Here is a 17481-nt window from a genome sequence, read left to right on the forward strand (position 1 = left end):
CCATGTAGTCTTGGTTTCTGTTGCTTGGGTTCCTGTGCTTGCCTCTTGCCATCAGATTATCTCTAGTGTTACTTTGTTCTGCTATTTCTGACAGTGGCTAGACTGTCCTATAAGCCTGTGTGTCAGGAGTGCTGTAGACCTGTTTTCCTGTTTTCTGTCAGCCAGTTATGTGGACAGAGTGTTCTGCTTTCGGGCGTGTAGTTTGTCCTCTCTACAGGTCTTCAGCTGTTCCTGTGGGCCTGTGTCTTGAGTTCACCAGGCAGGTCACTTGCAGCAGAGAAGTTGGTCTTACCTGTGGTCCCGAGGCTGAAGTTTGCTCGTGGGGTGCTGCCTAAGAGCTCTCCTCGGCGGCAGCAACCAGGAAGGTCTGCACAGCCCTTTCCGGGAGCCTCCGTGCACCAGGGTTCCAGATGGCATTTGGTGTTTTCCTCTGGCATCAGAGATGTGTGCAGAGTGCAGTCTCTTTTGGTTTCCCAGGCGTGTCTGCCTCTCTGAAGGTTTAGCTCTCCCTCCCATGGGATTTGGGTGCAGAGAACTGTTTATCCAGTCTGTCCCTTCAGGTTCCGGCGGTGTCTCAGGCGCAGGGGTCCTGCTGCTCCTGGGCCATCCCCCACGGGAACCCAGAGGCCGTATACAGTTTCCTCTTGGGCCAGGGATGTTCTTAGGGTTGTTTTGATTTGCATTTCCCTGATCACTTAGGATGTTGAACATTGCTTTAAATGCTTCTAAGCCATTTGAGATTCTTCGCATCAGAATTCTCTATTTAGCTCTGTACTCCACTTTTTAATAGGGTTTCTTGATTCTGTGGAGTCTACTTTTTTGAGTTCTTTGCATATTTGGGATATTAGCCTTCGATCAGATGTGGGTTTGGCAAATATCTTTTTCCAATCTGTGTATTGTCATTTTCCTTACAGAAGCTTTTCAATTTTCAGAGGTCCCATTTGTCAATTGTTGATCTTAAAGCATAAGCCATCAGAGTTCTGTTCAGAAGTTTTCCTCTGTGTCCAAGAATTCGATTCTTTTCACTACTTTCTCTTCTATTAGATTCAGCTTATCGGGTTTTATGTGGAGGTCCTTGATCCATTTGGACTTGAGCTTTGTACAGGGCAATAAGAATGGATCAATTTTGGGGCTGGAGAGATGGCTCAGTGGTTAGGAGCACTGACTGCTCTTCCCTAGGTCCTGAGTTCACATCCCAGCAACCACATGGTGGCTCACAACCATCTGCAATGATATCCGATGACCTCATCTGGTGTGTCTGAAGAAGGCGACAGTGTACTCACATACATAAAATAAATAAATCTTTAAAAAAATGGATCAATTTGCATTCTTGTACATGTTGAATGCCAGTTGAACCAGCAACATGTGTTGAAAATGCTATCTTTTTTCCACTGGATGGTTTTAGCTTCTTTGTCAAAGATCAAGTGACTATAGGTGGGTTCATTCATTTCTTGCTCTTCAATTCTATTCCAATAATCTACTTGCCTGTCTCTGTACAAATACCACAAAATTATTATCACTATTGCTCTATAGTATCGCTCGAGGTCAGGGATGGTGATTCCTCAGAAGTTTTTTATTGTTGAAAATAGTTTTCTCTATCCTGGGTTTTTTGTTTTTCCAAATGAGTCTGAGAATTTCTCTTTCTAACTTAAGAACTGAGTTGGAATTTTCATGGGGATTGTATTGAATCTGCAGATTGCTTAATGTAAGATGGCTATTTTTATTATAATAAACATGCCAATCCATGAGCATCGGATATCTTTCCATCTTATGAGGACTTCAATTTCTTTCTTTGTTAAGTCATTGAATTCTAAAAAGTCTTTAATTTCTTTATTTATTTATTCCATGACCAAGTTATCATGGAGTAGATAGTTCTATTTATTCCATGACCAAGTTATCATGGAGTAGATAGTTGTTCAGCTTCCATGTGTATGTGGACTTTTTAATCATACAGATCGTTCCCTTGCTTGGTTAGAGTTACACCAAGATATTTTATATTATCTGTGACTATATCAAGGGTGTCATTTCCCTAATTTCTTTCTCAGGTCATTTATCCTTCGAGTAGAGGAAGGCTACTGATATGTTTGAGTTAATTTTATACCCAGACACTTTACTGAATTTGTTTATCAGGTTTAGTAGTTCTCTGGTGGAACTTTTGGGGTCACTTAAGTCTACTATCATATCATCTGTAAACAGTGATACTTTGACTTCCACCTTCCCAATTTGTATCCCTTTGATTTCCTTTGTTGTCTAATTTTTCTGACTAGAACTTTGAGTACTATATTAAATAGGTAGGGAGAGAGTGGGCAGCCTTGTCTTGCCCGTGATTTTAATGGTATTGCTTTGAGTTCCTTTCCACTTAGTTTGATTTTCAGTATTGATTTGGTGTATATTGCTTTTATTATATTTAGGTATTCACCCTGGATTCCTGATTTCTCCAATACTTTTAACATGAATGTTATATTTTGTCAAAGGTTTTTTAAATATCTAATGAGATGATTATGTGACTTTTTTCTTTGAGTTTATTTATATACTGTATTACATCAATGGATTTCCATACATTGAACCATCCTTGTATTCCTGGGATGAAGCCTACTTGATGAGGGTGGATGATCATTTTGATGTGTTCTTGGATTCAGTTTGCAAGAATTTTATTGAGTATTTTTGCATCGATATAAGTAAGGGTAAATTGTTCTGGAGTTTTCTTTCTTTCTTTCTTTTTGTGGTTTAGGTATCAGTGTAACTGTGGCTTCATGGAAAGAATTGAGTAGTGTTTCTTCTGTTTCTATATTATAGAATAGTTTGAGAAGTATTGGTATTAGGTCTTCTTTGAATGTCTAATAGAATTCTGCACTAAAATCTTCTTTCCCTGGGCCATTTTGCAACCAAAATGTAGACTTCTAATGACTGCTTCTATTTCCGTGAGGGTTATGGTACTGTTTATATGGTCTATCTGATCCAGATTTAATTTTGGTACATGGTATCTGTCTAGAAAATCATCCATTTCATCCAGATTTTCTAGTTTTGTTGAATATAGACTTTTGTAGTAGGATCTGATTTTTTTTTGCATTTCCTCAGTTTCTGTTGTAGTGTCTCCCTTTTCATTTCTGATTTTGTTAATTTGGATACTCTCTCTGTGCCCTGTGGTTAGTATGGCTAAAGGTTTTTCTATATTGTTGATTTTCTCAAAGAACAGTTCCTGGTTTTGTTGATTCTTTATAAAGTTCTCTTTGTTTCTACTTGGTTGATTTCAGCCCTAAGTTTGATTGTTTTCTGCCATCTACTACTCTTTTGTGTATTTGTTTCTCTTTGTTTTAGACCTTTCAGATGAGTTGTTAACCTTCTAGGGTATGTTCTCTCCAATTTCTTTATGAAGTCACTCAAGGCTATGAGTTTCCCTCTAAGCACTGCTTTCATTGTGTTCCATGAGTTTGGATATGTTGTGCCTTCATTTTCATTGAATTCTAAAAAGTCTTTAATTTCATTATTTATTTATTCCATGACCAAGTTATCATGGAGTAGATAGTTGTTCAGCTTCCACTTGTTTGTGGGCTTTCTCTTGTTTTTGTTGCTATCAAAGACAAGCCATAGTCTGTGGTGGTCTGATAGAATACATGGGATTAATTTAATGTTCTTTTTCTATTGAGGTTTATTTTGTGTCTGAGTTTATGGTCTACTTTTTACAATGTACAATGAGGTGCTGAGAAGATATATTCTTTTGTTTTAGGGTGAAATGTTCTGTAAATATCTGTTAAACCCACTTGGTTCATGACTTCTTTTAGTTTCACTGTGTTTCTTTATAGTTTCTGATTCCTTGATCTGTCAATTGGTGAGAGTGGGGTGTAAAGTCTCCCATTATTATTGTATGATGTTTAATGTGTGCTTTGAGCTTTAGTAATGTTTCTTTTACAAATTAGCGTGCCCTTTCATTTGGGGCATAGATATTCAGAATTGAGAGTTTGTGTTGGTGTATTTTTCCTTTTATGAGTATGTAGCATCCTTCGATAGAGAAAAGCTATTATTTAATTTGAAAATGGAGGTTATTTTAGCCAAAGAAGTAGGAAATAAGGGGATAGTGGCACATCATAGAGAGATTTGGAAGTATATAGCAGTCTATCCCTGAGGTCAGACTACAGTGAACTCTACATGACACTGACCGGTTGCCTTTGCTTGGTATCTGATCTTCATTCAGTTTCTACAATAGGTTTAAACACATGAGGAAGCAAGTGGGCACAAGTACAGAAAAGAGACAGTTACATGAGATTTGGGGGGCACATTGAATTCCATGCAAAGTAAAAAGGTCATTGCACATATTGGAACAACTAAATAATAAAATAAGCCCCAGAAGCTAATATGGGTATTGAAGGTTTGATGTTATCCCTCTGGATCCAATATAGATTTCCAGTCTTATGATTCCATCCATTTGTTGTTGTTGTTGTTGTTGTTGTTGTTGTTGTTGTTCTTTCAATTAAAATTTCCTGGAAACAAAATCCTGATATAGCATTCATCAGAAAAACCTCAGTGCCTGCAAAAGCAAGTTGGCTTCATATATCCTAAGTTTCTCAAATATCAGCATATATACTGGACAGGATTTGCTATGTAAATTAAAATTTTTTAAGGAAGCAAGAACCTAGAAGTCAAGGATTTAGATTCCTATCATGTTATTTTTTGACTCGAATTATTTGCCTCAGATGCAAACTAGGTGTCAGATTTACTTCTCTCTATCACAGCTCCAACAAATATTGCAAATGCAATGTTCTCCCCATTATTGTCTGTTCACTATACAAATACATTATTTGTATTATTTCAAATACATTAAGAGCAACAATGAATCTTTGGCAGCTATGGTAGTCTTTGTGACCTCAAAGAGTGTTTACTACAAATGTGCAATTGAAATTATCACACAATCATTGGCTTAATATTATTTGTCCTGAAACTTAGTCCTTATCCTAAAATCATTATCCTAATGGATAAGAAGTGAAGCAATTATTTGGCCCATCTTCTTTTCCTCTTGAGAATTTGTCTCTGCTTTCTTTGTCCATTACTCCTTAAAAGCTCAGTGGCTTTCAAGAACATCCCATATATTTAGAGATAATGCTGGACCCATGTCATATCTTTCCACCAGAAGGCACAACACTAGAAATCAGATCTGTCCTTCCTGAAAATCAAAGCTATCACTATTTTTTAAGCAACATGTGATACCAGAAAGTAAAATAGAAGTTGCTCTACTGAAAACTCTTCATCTAAAAAATTAAGATATTAAAGTCTTAGTGTGAGACGTGAGATTTACACATTGGAGTTCTTGGCCAGAGAGGTCCAAGATCTCCCCACAAACCAAAACAGTAGTAAGGACAGCAGCAGCAGCAGTAGCAGCAGCAACAACAACATTAACAACAGCAACAGCGACAGGAAAACCAATTTAGACTCTTGACATTCCTCTTGGTTGTCAGCAGGAACTAGATGATAGATTCCATTTCTGTGACACCATATACCTGAAGAGCCAGGTGAGAAGAAATCCATCTGTAACTGAGATCAATTCTTCTTCCTTGCTAGCTAACTCTACTAATGCACCACATCTGGAGTGAAAAACACATTAATGCTCTTATCCAGCTATAAACTCTATAAAATAGCATGCTAATTTGCCATATAAGACATGTCCAACTGTGTCATAGTGAGACAACTCCATGAGGAAACCAATCACTTTCTGACTGCATCTCTGAGTAGAGAGAATAAATTTCTGTTTATTATAAATTCCAATAAAACTTGAGGACTTGAGAATTAATAAACTATATGAAGGAAGATGTCAATGTTTTAAATAGATTGACATAGCATCAAACTACTTTTTAACCTATTTACATTTGTACCAACAGATAAATTTAATCAAAAGAGCTTGTTTTTTTGGAAAGAAAGAATGGAGAAGAAATAATATAAGAGGTAAAAGATGGGAAAGGGGGCTATAAAATGGCACCTTTTAAGCATGACACAACTATTTCAGTCACTAACTCTCTGCAACTGTGTTAGCCTATACTAAGCATACTGAAGGCTGGACTTTCAAATAATCAACCATTGAGAGGAGAGAGGAACTGATACCCTGCAACTAAACCAACTGTCACTGATAGTTTCCAAGAAGTTGGTAGTCAGTACCATCAGTTTTGTGACACAGATAAGCCCACCAGACTCTAATGGATGTTTCCAATCCCATAGTCACCCAGTTGGCCCTGGTGAAACTCAATGGGTCTCAGAACAGATCACTTGAGTCTTAAAAGTGGGTTTGGAAGGAGAAAAGAAGGTGGGTAGGGGTCAAAGAGTGTGGGGATGAGAATTATCAGAATGAAATCTATACATGCATGAAAATACCAAAGAGAAAATTTAACTAATAAAGAGAAAATATTAAAATCTATCACAAATAAATGAATCTCAGTAGCATCTAGCATAAGAGTTTTATTTAAACAGTCACCATTCCTCTGTGCCCAGGAGAGTTCTGACCAAACTGACATAAGCAACCACTGAATAGCATAATACATATTTTCACTAGACTTGACTCTTCTCTTCTTTTTGTGTTTTGTTTATTATTCTCTTATACAATGCATCCCAACCAGAGCCTCCCTGCTCTATCCCATAAGAAAACTGCCATGGCTGCTGGGCAAGGCCATTAAACCCTGATGAGTTACTATGCTTGTTAGAATGCAAGCCAAGTAATGTTGATTTTCTCAGATATCCCTTTCTACTGTTAATGTGTACCTTATCAAATGCTACAACCTTCCCTGAACAATATTCTGTATGCCACCTGCAGAATATGCTGTATGCCACCTGCAGAATATTCTGTATGCTACCATAGGCCTCCCAATTAACCTTCCATTACAAATGAAATGTATCCTTATGCATTATTTAGATTCCTATGCATTACTTGGTTCTACCAAATCTCATCTAGACATACTTAAGCTTTGGAATCATTTTAAGAAAAGAAATATTACACTGTTGGAAAACCACTACTTCTTTTATAAAAAAAAATTTCAGAATTATAAACATTTTACTCTATTTAAATTTCCTACCATGTTGCATTGTGAGAAAACAAGTTATTTGAGGTTCTATTGCACTTTGTGTTTTGTAGTTAATGAACTGTAAATAATCTGTTAAAGTAAGACTTTCACAGAAATTAAAACAGAAAGCAAGGGCTGGAGAGCATGGTTGGTTTGCACACTACTTGCAGACAAGTATGGGTATCTGAATTCAATATGTAAAAAAATGGGAATAATGGTACATTTTGTAAGGTTAGAAATGTGTGGAGATTGGTGGCCATATAGACTTGGTCCTGAGAATCAATATTCAAGGTTGACTTCTGGTCTCTGCATACATGTGCACACATGTCCATAAACACACATATGAATGCATGTATGGGTAAATAAGCTTATACATAAACTTATATACACATACAGATGGAGAAAATAAAATATAATTTTGTGAAAATGCAGAGGCATGGGCAGGATGGCATCAAAAAGGCCCACACAGACAAAGTTAAAAAACAAAAAGAGGTCCCATTGATGACTGTAAACTTCATTTTGCCACATTGGCCTTGCCAATGCTCATCATTCATTTTGCACTAATGAGTGTCTAAGGATAATTTCCCTATACTTTGCATGTGGTAGCAGTTATCCCAAATAATTCCTATGGATGAATAGTAAGTGAATCCTGCATGTTCAGACATAGCTTAGCTCCGGGGAAGAAAATCGCAGGGATGTTTGCACTCCCTGTCACTCAGACTATGAGAGATCAAACGGTTCACTTGGCTGGCAATCCATCAACAGTGCTTTGCTTGCTACTGAAGTACATGAGGCATTGTGTAGCCTTTCATTTCTCATCACTGCAACACACTTTCAGTCCAGTCTTCAGTCTCTTATCACACAGTTATGACATTTTTATGTGTAAAATTCATAGTTTTGACAAACTACTTCCTATGTTACAATCCACTTTTACTGTTTTACATGTCCTCTTATACACACACACACATACATATATGTGTGTATATGTACATATGTATATGTGTACATGTGTATATATGCATGTATGTGTATATATGTATATGTGCATATGTATATGTGTATATATATGTATGTGTATATATATGTATGTGTATATATATGTACATATGTATATGTAATCACATTGTATTGAACAATACCAAAATTTCACTTACTTGAAATAACATATTTTCCTTGCTCTATCACCACTGTAGTTTCTTTCCTCTCTGATCATGTTGCAAGCAATCACCAAAGCTTGGCAGTAAGATGTGAGGATGTATGAATAAAAAAGGTTATTCAGACAGCTCTCAGAATGGTCTTATTTTCTTTATTAAAGGAACCACAGAAACACATCCTCTTTCTAGAATGTGAGGATACTACAAGATGGCTGCACCATAAGCAAATGGGCTTGCCACACAGAGATGCATTAGAGCCTGATTGTCGGACCTTTCAGATCTGTGAAAAATGTACATTTGCATTTAGAAAATGTAATTGCCACTTTTATTTGTCAGATTTAATTTTCGTCTAGGCTTACTGCTGAATAAGCCCACCCTTTTTAATTCTTTTTGAGCGCTTGGCAGAATGGTTCAATTCAGTTGCTTTGGCTCAAAATTTTTTCCTAATCTGACTGATTCAAAATGGCTTCTCTTGGCTTCTCATTCAATTGCTCTGTTTTTAAAAACTACTTCTGAATTCCACAAACTGAACTGCACTGAAACAAACTAAATGGAATTGAATAGAACATAACTATGTGAACTCAACTGCGTTCAATGGAACTGCATGAACTGGACTGAGGTGAACTCAACCAAAATCCATTGTATTGCCTGGACTAAACTGAAGTTTACTCACTGAACTATTCTCCCTGTGCTGCTGTAAAGTGGCTTCTCTTTCCTCTCTGTTCTCATGAGTGTTGGTCATATCCTATATCTGACTCGTTCTATCAAATCTTTCTATGATTTGTCACTTTGTCTGCCTCTCAATTAGACATCACTTACAAATATGGTTGCTTCCTTCTACAAACTAAATTTACCTTCAGTGTTTGGGATTAAAGGTATGTGCTAATGATACATCTACATTCTAGCCAGATCACCCAGACCCTGAAGGTCTTTGAATGTGACCCCTTACCAGAGTAACTATGTTGCTGTATTAAAATTCCTCTACAATGAGATCTCCTGCTTGTGGTGTTTTGTTTCAGTAGTCCTGAGTGAATTTAGATATTCACATTTATGAATGTCTTGGTACTTTTAAGATGAAGAGAGCAGAATTCTAAAGGTACAATTCTAGATGACATTTAACAAAGAAGAAAATTTATGCACTGTTGCACATGATATAACAATCATCAATCTCCGTGTTTCCAGTGTGTTCATGTAAAAATAAAAACAAATAAATAAATTATAACATTTCCTCTCCCTATTCTCTCCAATTTCTTTTACGTCCTTCTCTCTTTCAAATTCATATTCTTATTCTATATTATTCTTCCATATATTATATGAATAAATGGACAAATGCAACCTGCTAAATCTTTTCAGTGTTGCTTGTATGTGTATTTTTTAGAGCTGACCATTTGAGATTGGATAATCATCTATGTCCTCATCTCTATAGAAGACTAATTCTCCCTCTCTCCACATTTCTTAATTGCCTGTTGCTCTTATTTAGTGATGGGGCATGTGTAGTCTTCCCATCTGCTCTGCCATGTAAAGATGACAATCTTTAAAAAAAAAGAACCTTTTAGAATCTTTGTTTCTTACAAAATTTCTGTCCCCTCTTTCATCATGGTTCTTTCAGTCTAAGCTGTAGAAGTTGTGTTGTGTATGTACTCAGTGGTTTGGGGGATCACTGATCAGTTATGGATTTTTGACTAGGTCCTGTTGGCTGTCAGCAAAAAACTCATAAGATGAAAGATGAAAATTATACTTATTTGTGTGTATAAGGATACACATTTAGAATGTATTTAGGAATTAAACTATTTTATGAAAGTGGCAATAACAGTTCTCTTCTGAGAGCTATGATCTCAAAAGCCATTGGCTAGTTTTTCAATATTGTTATTTCCCTTCTACAGTAACCGGGTTTATGTCTAATTAGACTGCCATCAGTAACAGCTAAGATATTAGCATCACTGTAACACCTGTTGAGAGTGCTTACCATACTGAATACTGTGGTTCACAGGGTAGATGTGACTACTGAATATTTTCTGTGCTCACAGATTGCATAACATCTTCAAGTCGTATCAAAGTTATCATGCCAGGGAGGAGGTTTTGGATAAGGTCCAGGCTAACCCCTGAGTTTTGTGTTCAAAGTGTATGGAATCTTGAGCAACTGTAATTTACTTTCAGTTTCTGGGAGATAACTAAGGGCAACAGCAAAAGCCTATATTGTTTGGAGATTCTCTTGGACTGCTCTGACCAATAACACAAAAAGTGCTTTATTCATGCATGGTAGAAGACTTTTGTTAGTCTATAGATCTCAGAGGAGCATTATTATTCCAAGTGGCATATTTCAAACTATATGTACTATTATACACACATATAATTTTAAGTAAATATAAACTGATATCTTCATGGGTTTTTCAAGCATGTTTTCTGTTATTTATCCTTTCCCCTTCATTCTCCTTTGGATTGACCTCTGTAACCATGTTATAAGTGGTGTATAAGACCCTCACCCTACTCTGCCATTTCCCACTTGTCCATCTGTTCCTGTCTCCTGCATTCCTCCTCACTATGACCCCATTTCATATCCCTTGTTTTGGTTTTTACTTCTGATTATGGTTATATACCCAAATCTAGAAACTCATAGAAGAGACCTACAGGTTAGAGGGAATATGGGTTTTTTTCTTCTCGATCTTCATTTAACAATATTTTCTATTTCTATTCATGGTCCTCAAATTTTATGATTATATTTGTCATTACATTGGAAGAGTAGTCCACTATGAATATTTAACATGTTTTCTTTACTCATTCATCTGGGGAATAATGTTTATGATTTCTGTTTCTTACTTCCTGTGACTAAAGCAGGAGTAAACATGGCTGAGCCACTGTCTGTGGAGTAGGAGCTCAGGTTCTTAGGCATATGCCAAGAAGGAGCGTAACAATGTCATATCATAAACAAAACAAGGATTGTAAGGATGACTCAGTGAATAATGTGCTTGCCTTGTGAGCTAGAAGACCTAAGTTCCCAAAAAAAGGGGAACTCAGCAGCACATATCAATAATCTCATCATTCTTTTTCCAAGATAGGAAGAACAGGAGACTGTCCAGAAGCTCACACCTTATATAATGATGACCTTCAAGAAACCTCTCAAAGCAAGATATAAGAGGAAGAGGAAGATACACACACACACACACACACACACACACACACTTTAAAATGGAAAAAAAAACCTAGGAAGGAAACTTACCTGGAAAATTCTCCTGAGCACGTAACATCATTTGCTTACATATACAAATTTTATCTTAACTTTTCAAAGGGTGCCCCAAGTACAAAGGTCCCTATGATATATGACTTGACTTTTCGACTGCCTTATGAAACATAGAGCCACACCAATGAAAAAATAAAAGAATGAATCTCCACAGCTATTGCTGTTATAGGAAGTATTCTGTCTCCTATCTACATTTATTGTGAAAATTTCTAAGTTAAGTGAGTTATAATTTGCTATTTGCTTTGTCTTCATTGTATTTTAAGTTTTTAAGTATTTTAAATAAATAAAATTTGTTTGGCTTATAATTCAAGAATATTACATTAACTCCTGAAATTTGAGACTGAATTGTATAAAGCCATTGTGACGTTCTAAATAGTAGAAACAAAATTTGTCCTTATTTCTACTTTACTTTACATTGAAAATATTAAGTCTGAACATAGCCCAATTTCTTCAGGACAAGGCCATATATTCATAGGGAATAGAGTTCACATTCTTGTGATTATTTCTTTGTATTAACATACAAAGCTTCCAAATGCAATGTCAAGAAAGTATTATCTTAGAGAAAATTAAGCAATTGAAAATTGAGTTATAGACAACACTGAGAGGAAGCCCAACTCCCAGGTGCTCTGGTACACCCAGGATCACAGGTGAGGTCACAACACTCCACATAACTGGGAACCCTGAAATCCAGGGACAGAGGAACCTCAACGCAGCCAGAGGCACAGGTTCCTTCTGGTTTTAATTTGTGCCCTGAGCAGACCCAGAGAACTGTCCACACACACATTTCTACAACACCCAAAGGAAACTCCTTTCCCCAGGGTTCTGACACATCCAGGATCACAGAGGAAGCTTGAATCCCATGAGATCTGACACATCCAAGATCACTGGAGTTCCAACACATCCAAAATCACAGTTGAGGTCACAACATCTGCCCCAACACTCTTTGTAACTGTGATCCCCACTGGAAACAGGGAAGCAGGAAGCCCTACCCAGCCACAGGCACATATTCCTTATGGATTGCATCTGTCCCCTAACGTGGACCCAAAGTTCTGACTCCCCACCCACTCCTGCCACACCTAGAGAAAGCCTGACTCTAAAGAGTGTGGACACAACCAGGTTCACAGGAGCCTGGTTAGAGATAGCAAGGGCAGTTATCACTAGAGATAACTAAATGGCAGAGGCAAATACAAGACATAAGCAACAGATCTGACTTGACAACATCAGAACTCAGTTCTCCAACTACACCAAGCCCTGGATATCCCAATACAACTGAAAGGCAAGATTCAGATCTAAAATCCCATCTAATGAATATAATAGAGCACTTTAAGGAGAACATAAATAACTTCCTTAAAGAAATGCATGTGAATACAGGTAAACAAATAGAAGCCCTTAAAGAGGAAACACATAAACCACTTAAAGAATTACAGGAAAACACAATCAAACAGGTGAAGGAATTGAACAAACCATCCGGGATCTAAAAATGGAAATAGAAATAATAAAGAAAACACAAAGGGAGACAACCTGGAGATGGAAAACCTAGGAAAGAGAACAGGAGTCACAGATGCAAGCATCAGCAACAGAACACAAGAGATAGAATAGAGAATCTCAGGCATAAAGGATACCATAGAAGACGTTGACCCAACAGCCAAAGAAAATACAAAAAGCAAACAGCTCCTATCTCAAAACATTCAAGAAATGCAGGGCACAATGAAAAGACCAAACCTATAGAAGAGAGTGAAGATTACCAACTCAAAGGGCCAGTAAACATCTTCAACAAAATTGTAGAAGAGAACTTCACTAACATAGAACAAAAGATGCCCATAAACATACAAGAAATCTACAAAACACTAAAAAGCTGAGACCAGAAATGAAATTCCTCCCTTCACATAATAATTAAACCACCAAAGGCACTGAACGAAAAAGAATACCTAAAGCAGTAAGGGAAAAAGGTCAAGGAAAATATAAAGGGAGATACATCAGAATTACACCAGACTTCTCAACTGGGTCTCTAAAAGCCAGAAGATCTTGGTGAGATGTCATACAGACCCTAAGTGAACACAAATGCCAGCCCAGGCTACTATACTGAGCAAAACTCTTAATTACCATAGAGGGAAAAATCAAGATATTCCATGTTAAAAACCAAGTTTAAACATTATCTTTCAACCAATCCAGACCTACAGAGGATAATAGAAGTCCAACACAAGGAGGGAAACTACACCCAAACTACTATTCTCACAACAAATCTAAAAGAGGAGAACTACACAAGCATAATTTCACCTCTAACAACAAAAAGTAATAGGAAGTAACAATCACTGGTCTTTATTATCTCTCAATGTCAATGGACTCTATTCCTCAATAAAAAGACAGAATAACAGGCTGGATATGTAAATGGGACCCAACATTTGGCTGCATACAGGAAACAGAGCTCAGTGAAAAAGACAGAGTACTTCAAAGTGAAAGACTGGAAAAAACTTTTCCAGGCAAGTGGTCCCAAGAAACAATGTGGAGAAGCAATTCTACTATCGAAAACAATAGACTTTCAACCAAAATTACTTGAAGCTCAAAGCACACATTGAACCTCCACTCAATAACAGTAGGAGACTTTAACACTCTACTTGGACCAATAGACTGATCATAGAAACAGAAACTAAACAGACATGTTGAATCTATCAGAGTTATGAACTAAATGGACTTAACAGATATCTATAGAACATTTCACCTTAAAACAAAAGAATATACCTTCTCAGCACCTTGTGGTATCCCCTCCAAAATTGACCATATCATCAGTCACAAATCAAGCCTCAAGCAATACGAGAAGTCTAACATAATCCCATGCATCCTATAAGTTCACCATTGACTAAAGCTGGTCTTCAACAGCAACAGCAAAAACAAAACCAACAGAAAGTCCACCTGCACATCGAAGTTGAACGACTACTACTCAATGATAACTTGGTCAGGGAATAAAGAAAGAAATTAAAAACTTTTTAGAATTTAATGAAAATGAAGGCATAACATACCCAAACTTATGGGACACAATGAAAGCAGTGCTAAGAGGAAAACTCATAGCTCTGAGTGCTTCCATATAGACATTGGAGAAAGCATACAATGGCAACTTAGCAGCACATCTGAAAGCTCTAGAACAACCAAGAAATAAGAACACTAGCATCTAATGTTATGTGACAGTAGAAAATAAACTCAGGACTGAAACCAACCAAGTAGAAGCACGGAGAACTACAAATAGAACCAACAAAACCAGGAGCTGGTTCTTTGAGAAAATCAAGAGAATAGATATGAACACTTAGCCAGGTATCCAGAGGGCACAGAGAGCATATCCAGATTAAGAAAATCAGACATGCAAATGGAGACATAACAACAGAAACTGCAGTAATTTAAAAAATTATCAGATCCCACTACAAAAGCCTATTCTCAACAAAACTGGAAAATCTAGAAGAAATGGTTGATTATCTATACAGATACGAGGTACCAAAGTTAAACCAGGATCAGATAAACTATCTAAACAGTCCCCAAAGCCCAAAGGAAATAGAAGCAGTCATTAAAAGTCTCACAACCAAAACATCCCCAGGGCCAGATGGTTTTAGTTCAGTATTCTATCAGACTTTCAAAGACCTAATACCAATACTTCCCAAACTGTCTTATAGAATAAAAACAGAAGGAAAACTACGCAATACACTTTCTGAAACCACAGTTACACTGATGTCTAAAGCACACAAAAACTCAACAAAGAAAGAGAACTTCAGACCAATTTCACTCATGAATATTGATACAAAAACACTCAATAAAGCTTTTGCAAACTGAATCCAAGGACACATTAATTCAACGATCATTCAATATGATCAAGTAGGTTTCATCCCAGAGATCCAGGGATGGTTCAATATATGGAAATCCATCAATGTAATCACTATATAAACAAACCCAAAGGAAAAAAAACCACATGGTCGTCTCATCAGAGGCTGAAAAAGCCTTTGAAAAAATACAAACCCCTTCATACTAAAAGTGTTGGTGAGAACAGGAATTCAAAGTCCATACCTAAATGTAATAAAACCAATATACAGCAAACCTCAAACTAAATAGACACTTGAAGCAATCCCACTAAAATCACGGACAAGATAAGGCTGCACACTCTCACTCTATTTATTTAATAAAGTACTTGAAGTTCTAGCCAGAGCAATTAGGAAACAAAAGAATTTCAAAGGGATATATTTTGGAAAGGAGGAATCAAGGTATCACTGTTTGCGGATATTATGATAGTATACGTAAGTGAGTCCAAAAACTCTACAAGAGAACTCCTACAACTGATAAAGAACTTCAGCAAAGTGACTGGATACAAAATTAACTCAAATAAATCAGTAACCTTGCTCTACTCGAAGGATAAGTGGGCTGAGAAAGAAATTAGGGAAATGACACACTTTATAATAGTTAGAAATAATACAAAATATCTTGGTGTGATGCTAATCAAGCAAGTGAAAGATCTATATGATAAGAACTTCAAGTCTCTGAAGAAAGAGACTGAAGATCTCTGAAGTTGGAAAGATCTCCCATGCTCATGGATTGGCAGGATCAACAGTAAAAATGGCCACATTACCAAAAGCAACGTACAGATTCAGTGCAATCCCTATCAAAATTCTATCACAGTTCTTCACAGACACAGATTGAGCAATTTTGAAATTTTATCTGGAATAATAAAAACCCAGCGTAGAAAAAAAAATCTCAACAATAAAAGAATTTCTCGGGGAATCAACATGCCGGCCTTTAAGCTATACTAAAGAGCAATAGTAATGAAAACTGCAATGTGTTGATACAAGGACAGGTACATACATCAATGGAATAGAATTGAAGACCCAGAAATAAACCCATACACCTTTGCCCACTTGATATTTGACAAAGGAGCCAACACCATCCACTGGGAAAAAAAGCACCATTTTCAATAAATGGTGTGGGTTCAACTGGCAGTCAGCGTGTAGAAGAATGCAATTTGACCCATTCTTATCTCCTTGTACAAAGCTCAAGTTCAAGTGGATCAAGGACGTCCACGTAAAACCAGGTACACTGAATCTAATACAAGAGAAAGTGGGAAAGAACCTCGAACACATAGTCAAAGGGGAAATTTTCCTGAACAGAACACCAATGGCTTATGCTCTAAGATCAATAATTGATAAATGGTACCTCATAAAATTGAAAAGGTTCCATAAGGTGAAAGATACTGTCAATGGGACAAAACAGCAACCCACAGATTTGCACTAGTCTTTACCAACTCCACATCTGACACAGGGCTAACATCCAAAATATACAAAATCTCAAGAAATTAGACTCCTGAGAACCAAATAACTCTATTAAAAATGGAATACAGAGCTAAACAGAGAATTCTCAAGTGAAGAATCTTGTATGACTGAAAAGCACTTAAAGAAATGTTCAACATCACTAGTCATCAGGTAAATAAAATCAAAATGACTCTGAGATTTCACCTTAAACCAGTCAGAATGGCTAAGTTCAAAACTCAGGTGACAGCAGAATCTGGCAAGGATGTGGAGAAAGAGAAACAATCCTCCATTGTTGGTGGGATTAGAAGCTTATACAACCACTCTGGAAATTAATCTGACAGTTCCTCAAAAAATTGGATATAGTTCTACCTGAGTACCCAGCTTTACCACTCCTGGGCATATACCCAAAAGATACTCCAGCATATAACAAGGACACATGCTCCACTATGTTCATAGCAGCCTTACTTGTAATAGCCAGAAGCTGGAAAAAACCAAGATGTCCCTCAGCAGAGAGACGGTTACAGAAAATTGTGGTACATTTGCACAATGAAATACTTCTCAGTGATTGAAAACAATGACTTCATGAAATTTACAGGCAAATGGATGGGACAAGAAAATATCATCCTGAATGAGGTAATGCAGACACAAAAGAACACACATGGTACGTACTTACAGAAAAGTGGATATTAGCCAAAACGAGCTGAGAATACCCACGATACAACTCACAGACCACACGAAACCCAAGAGGAAAGAAAGCTACACCAAAGTGT

This window comes from Rattus norvegicus, chromosome 4 (assembly GCF_036323735.1).
Source record: "Rattus norvegicus strain BN/NHsdMcwi chromosome 4, GRCr8, whole genome shotgun sequence".
Taxonomy (NCBI): Eukaryota; Metazoa; Chordata; class Mammalia; order Rodentia; family Muridae; genus Rattus; species Rattus norvegicus.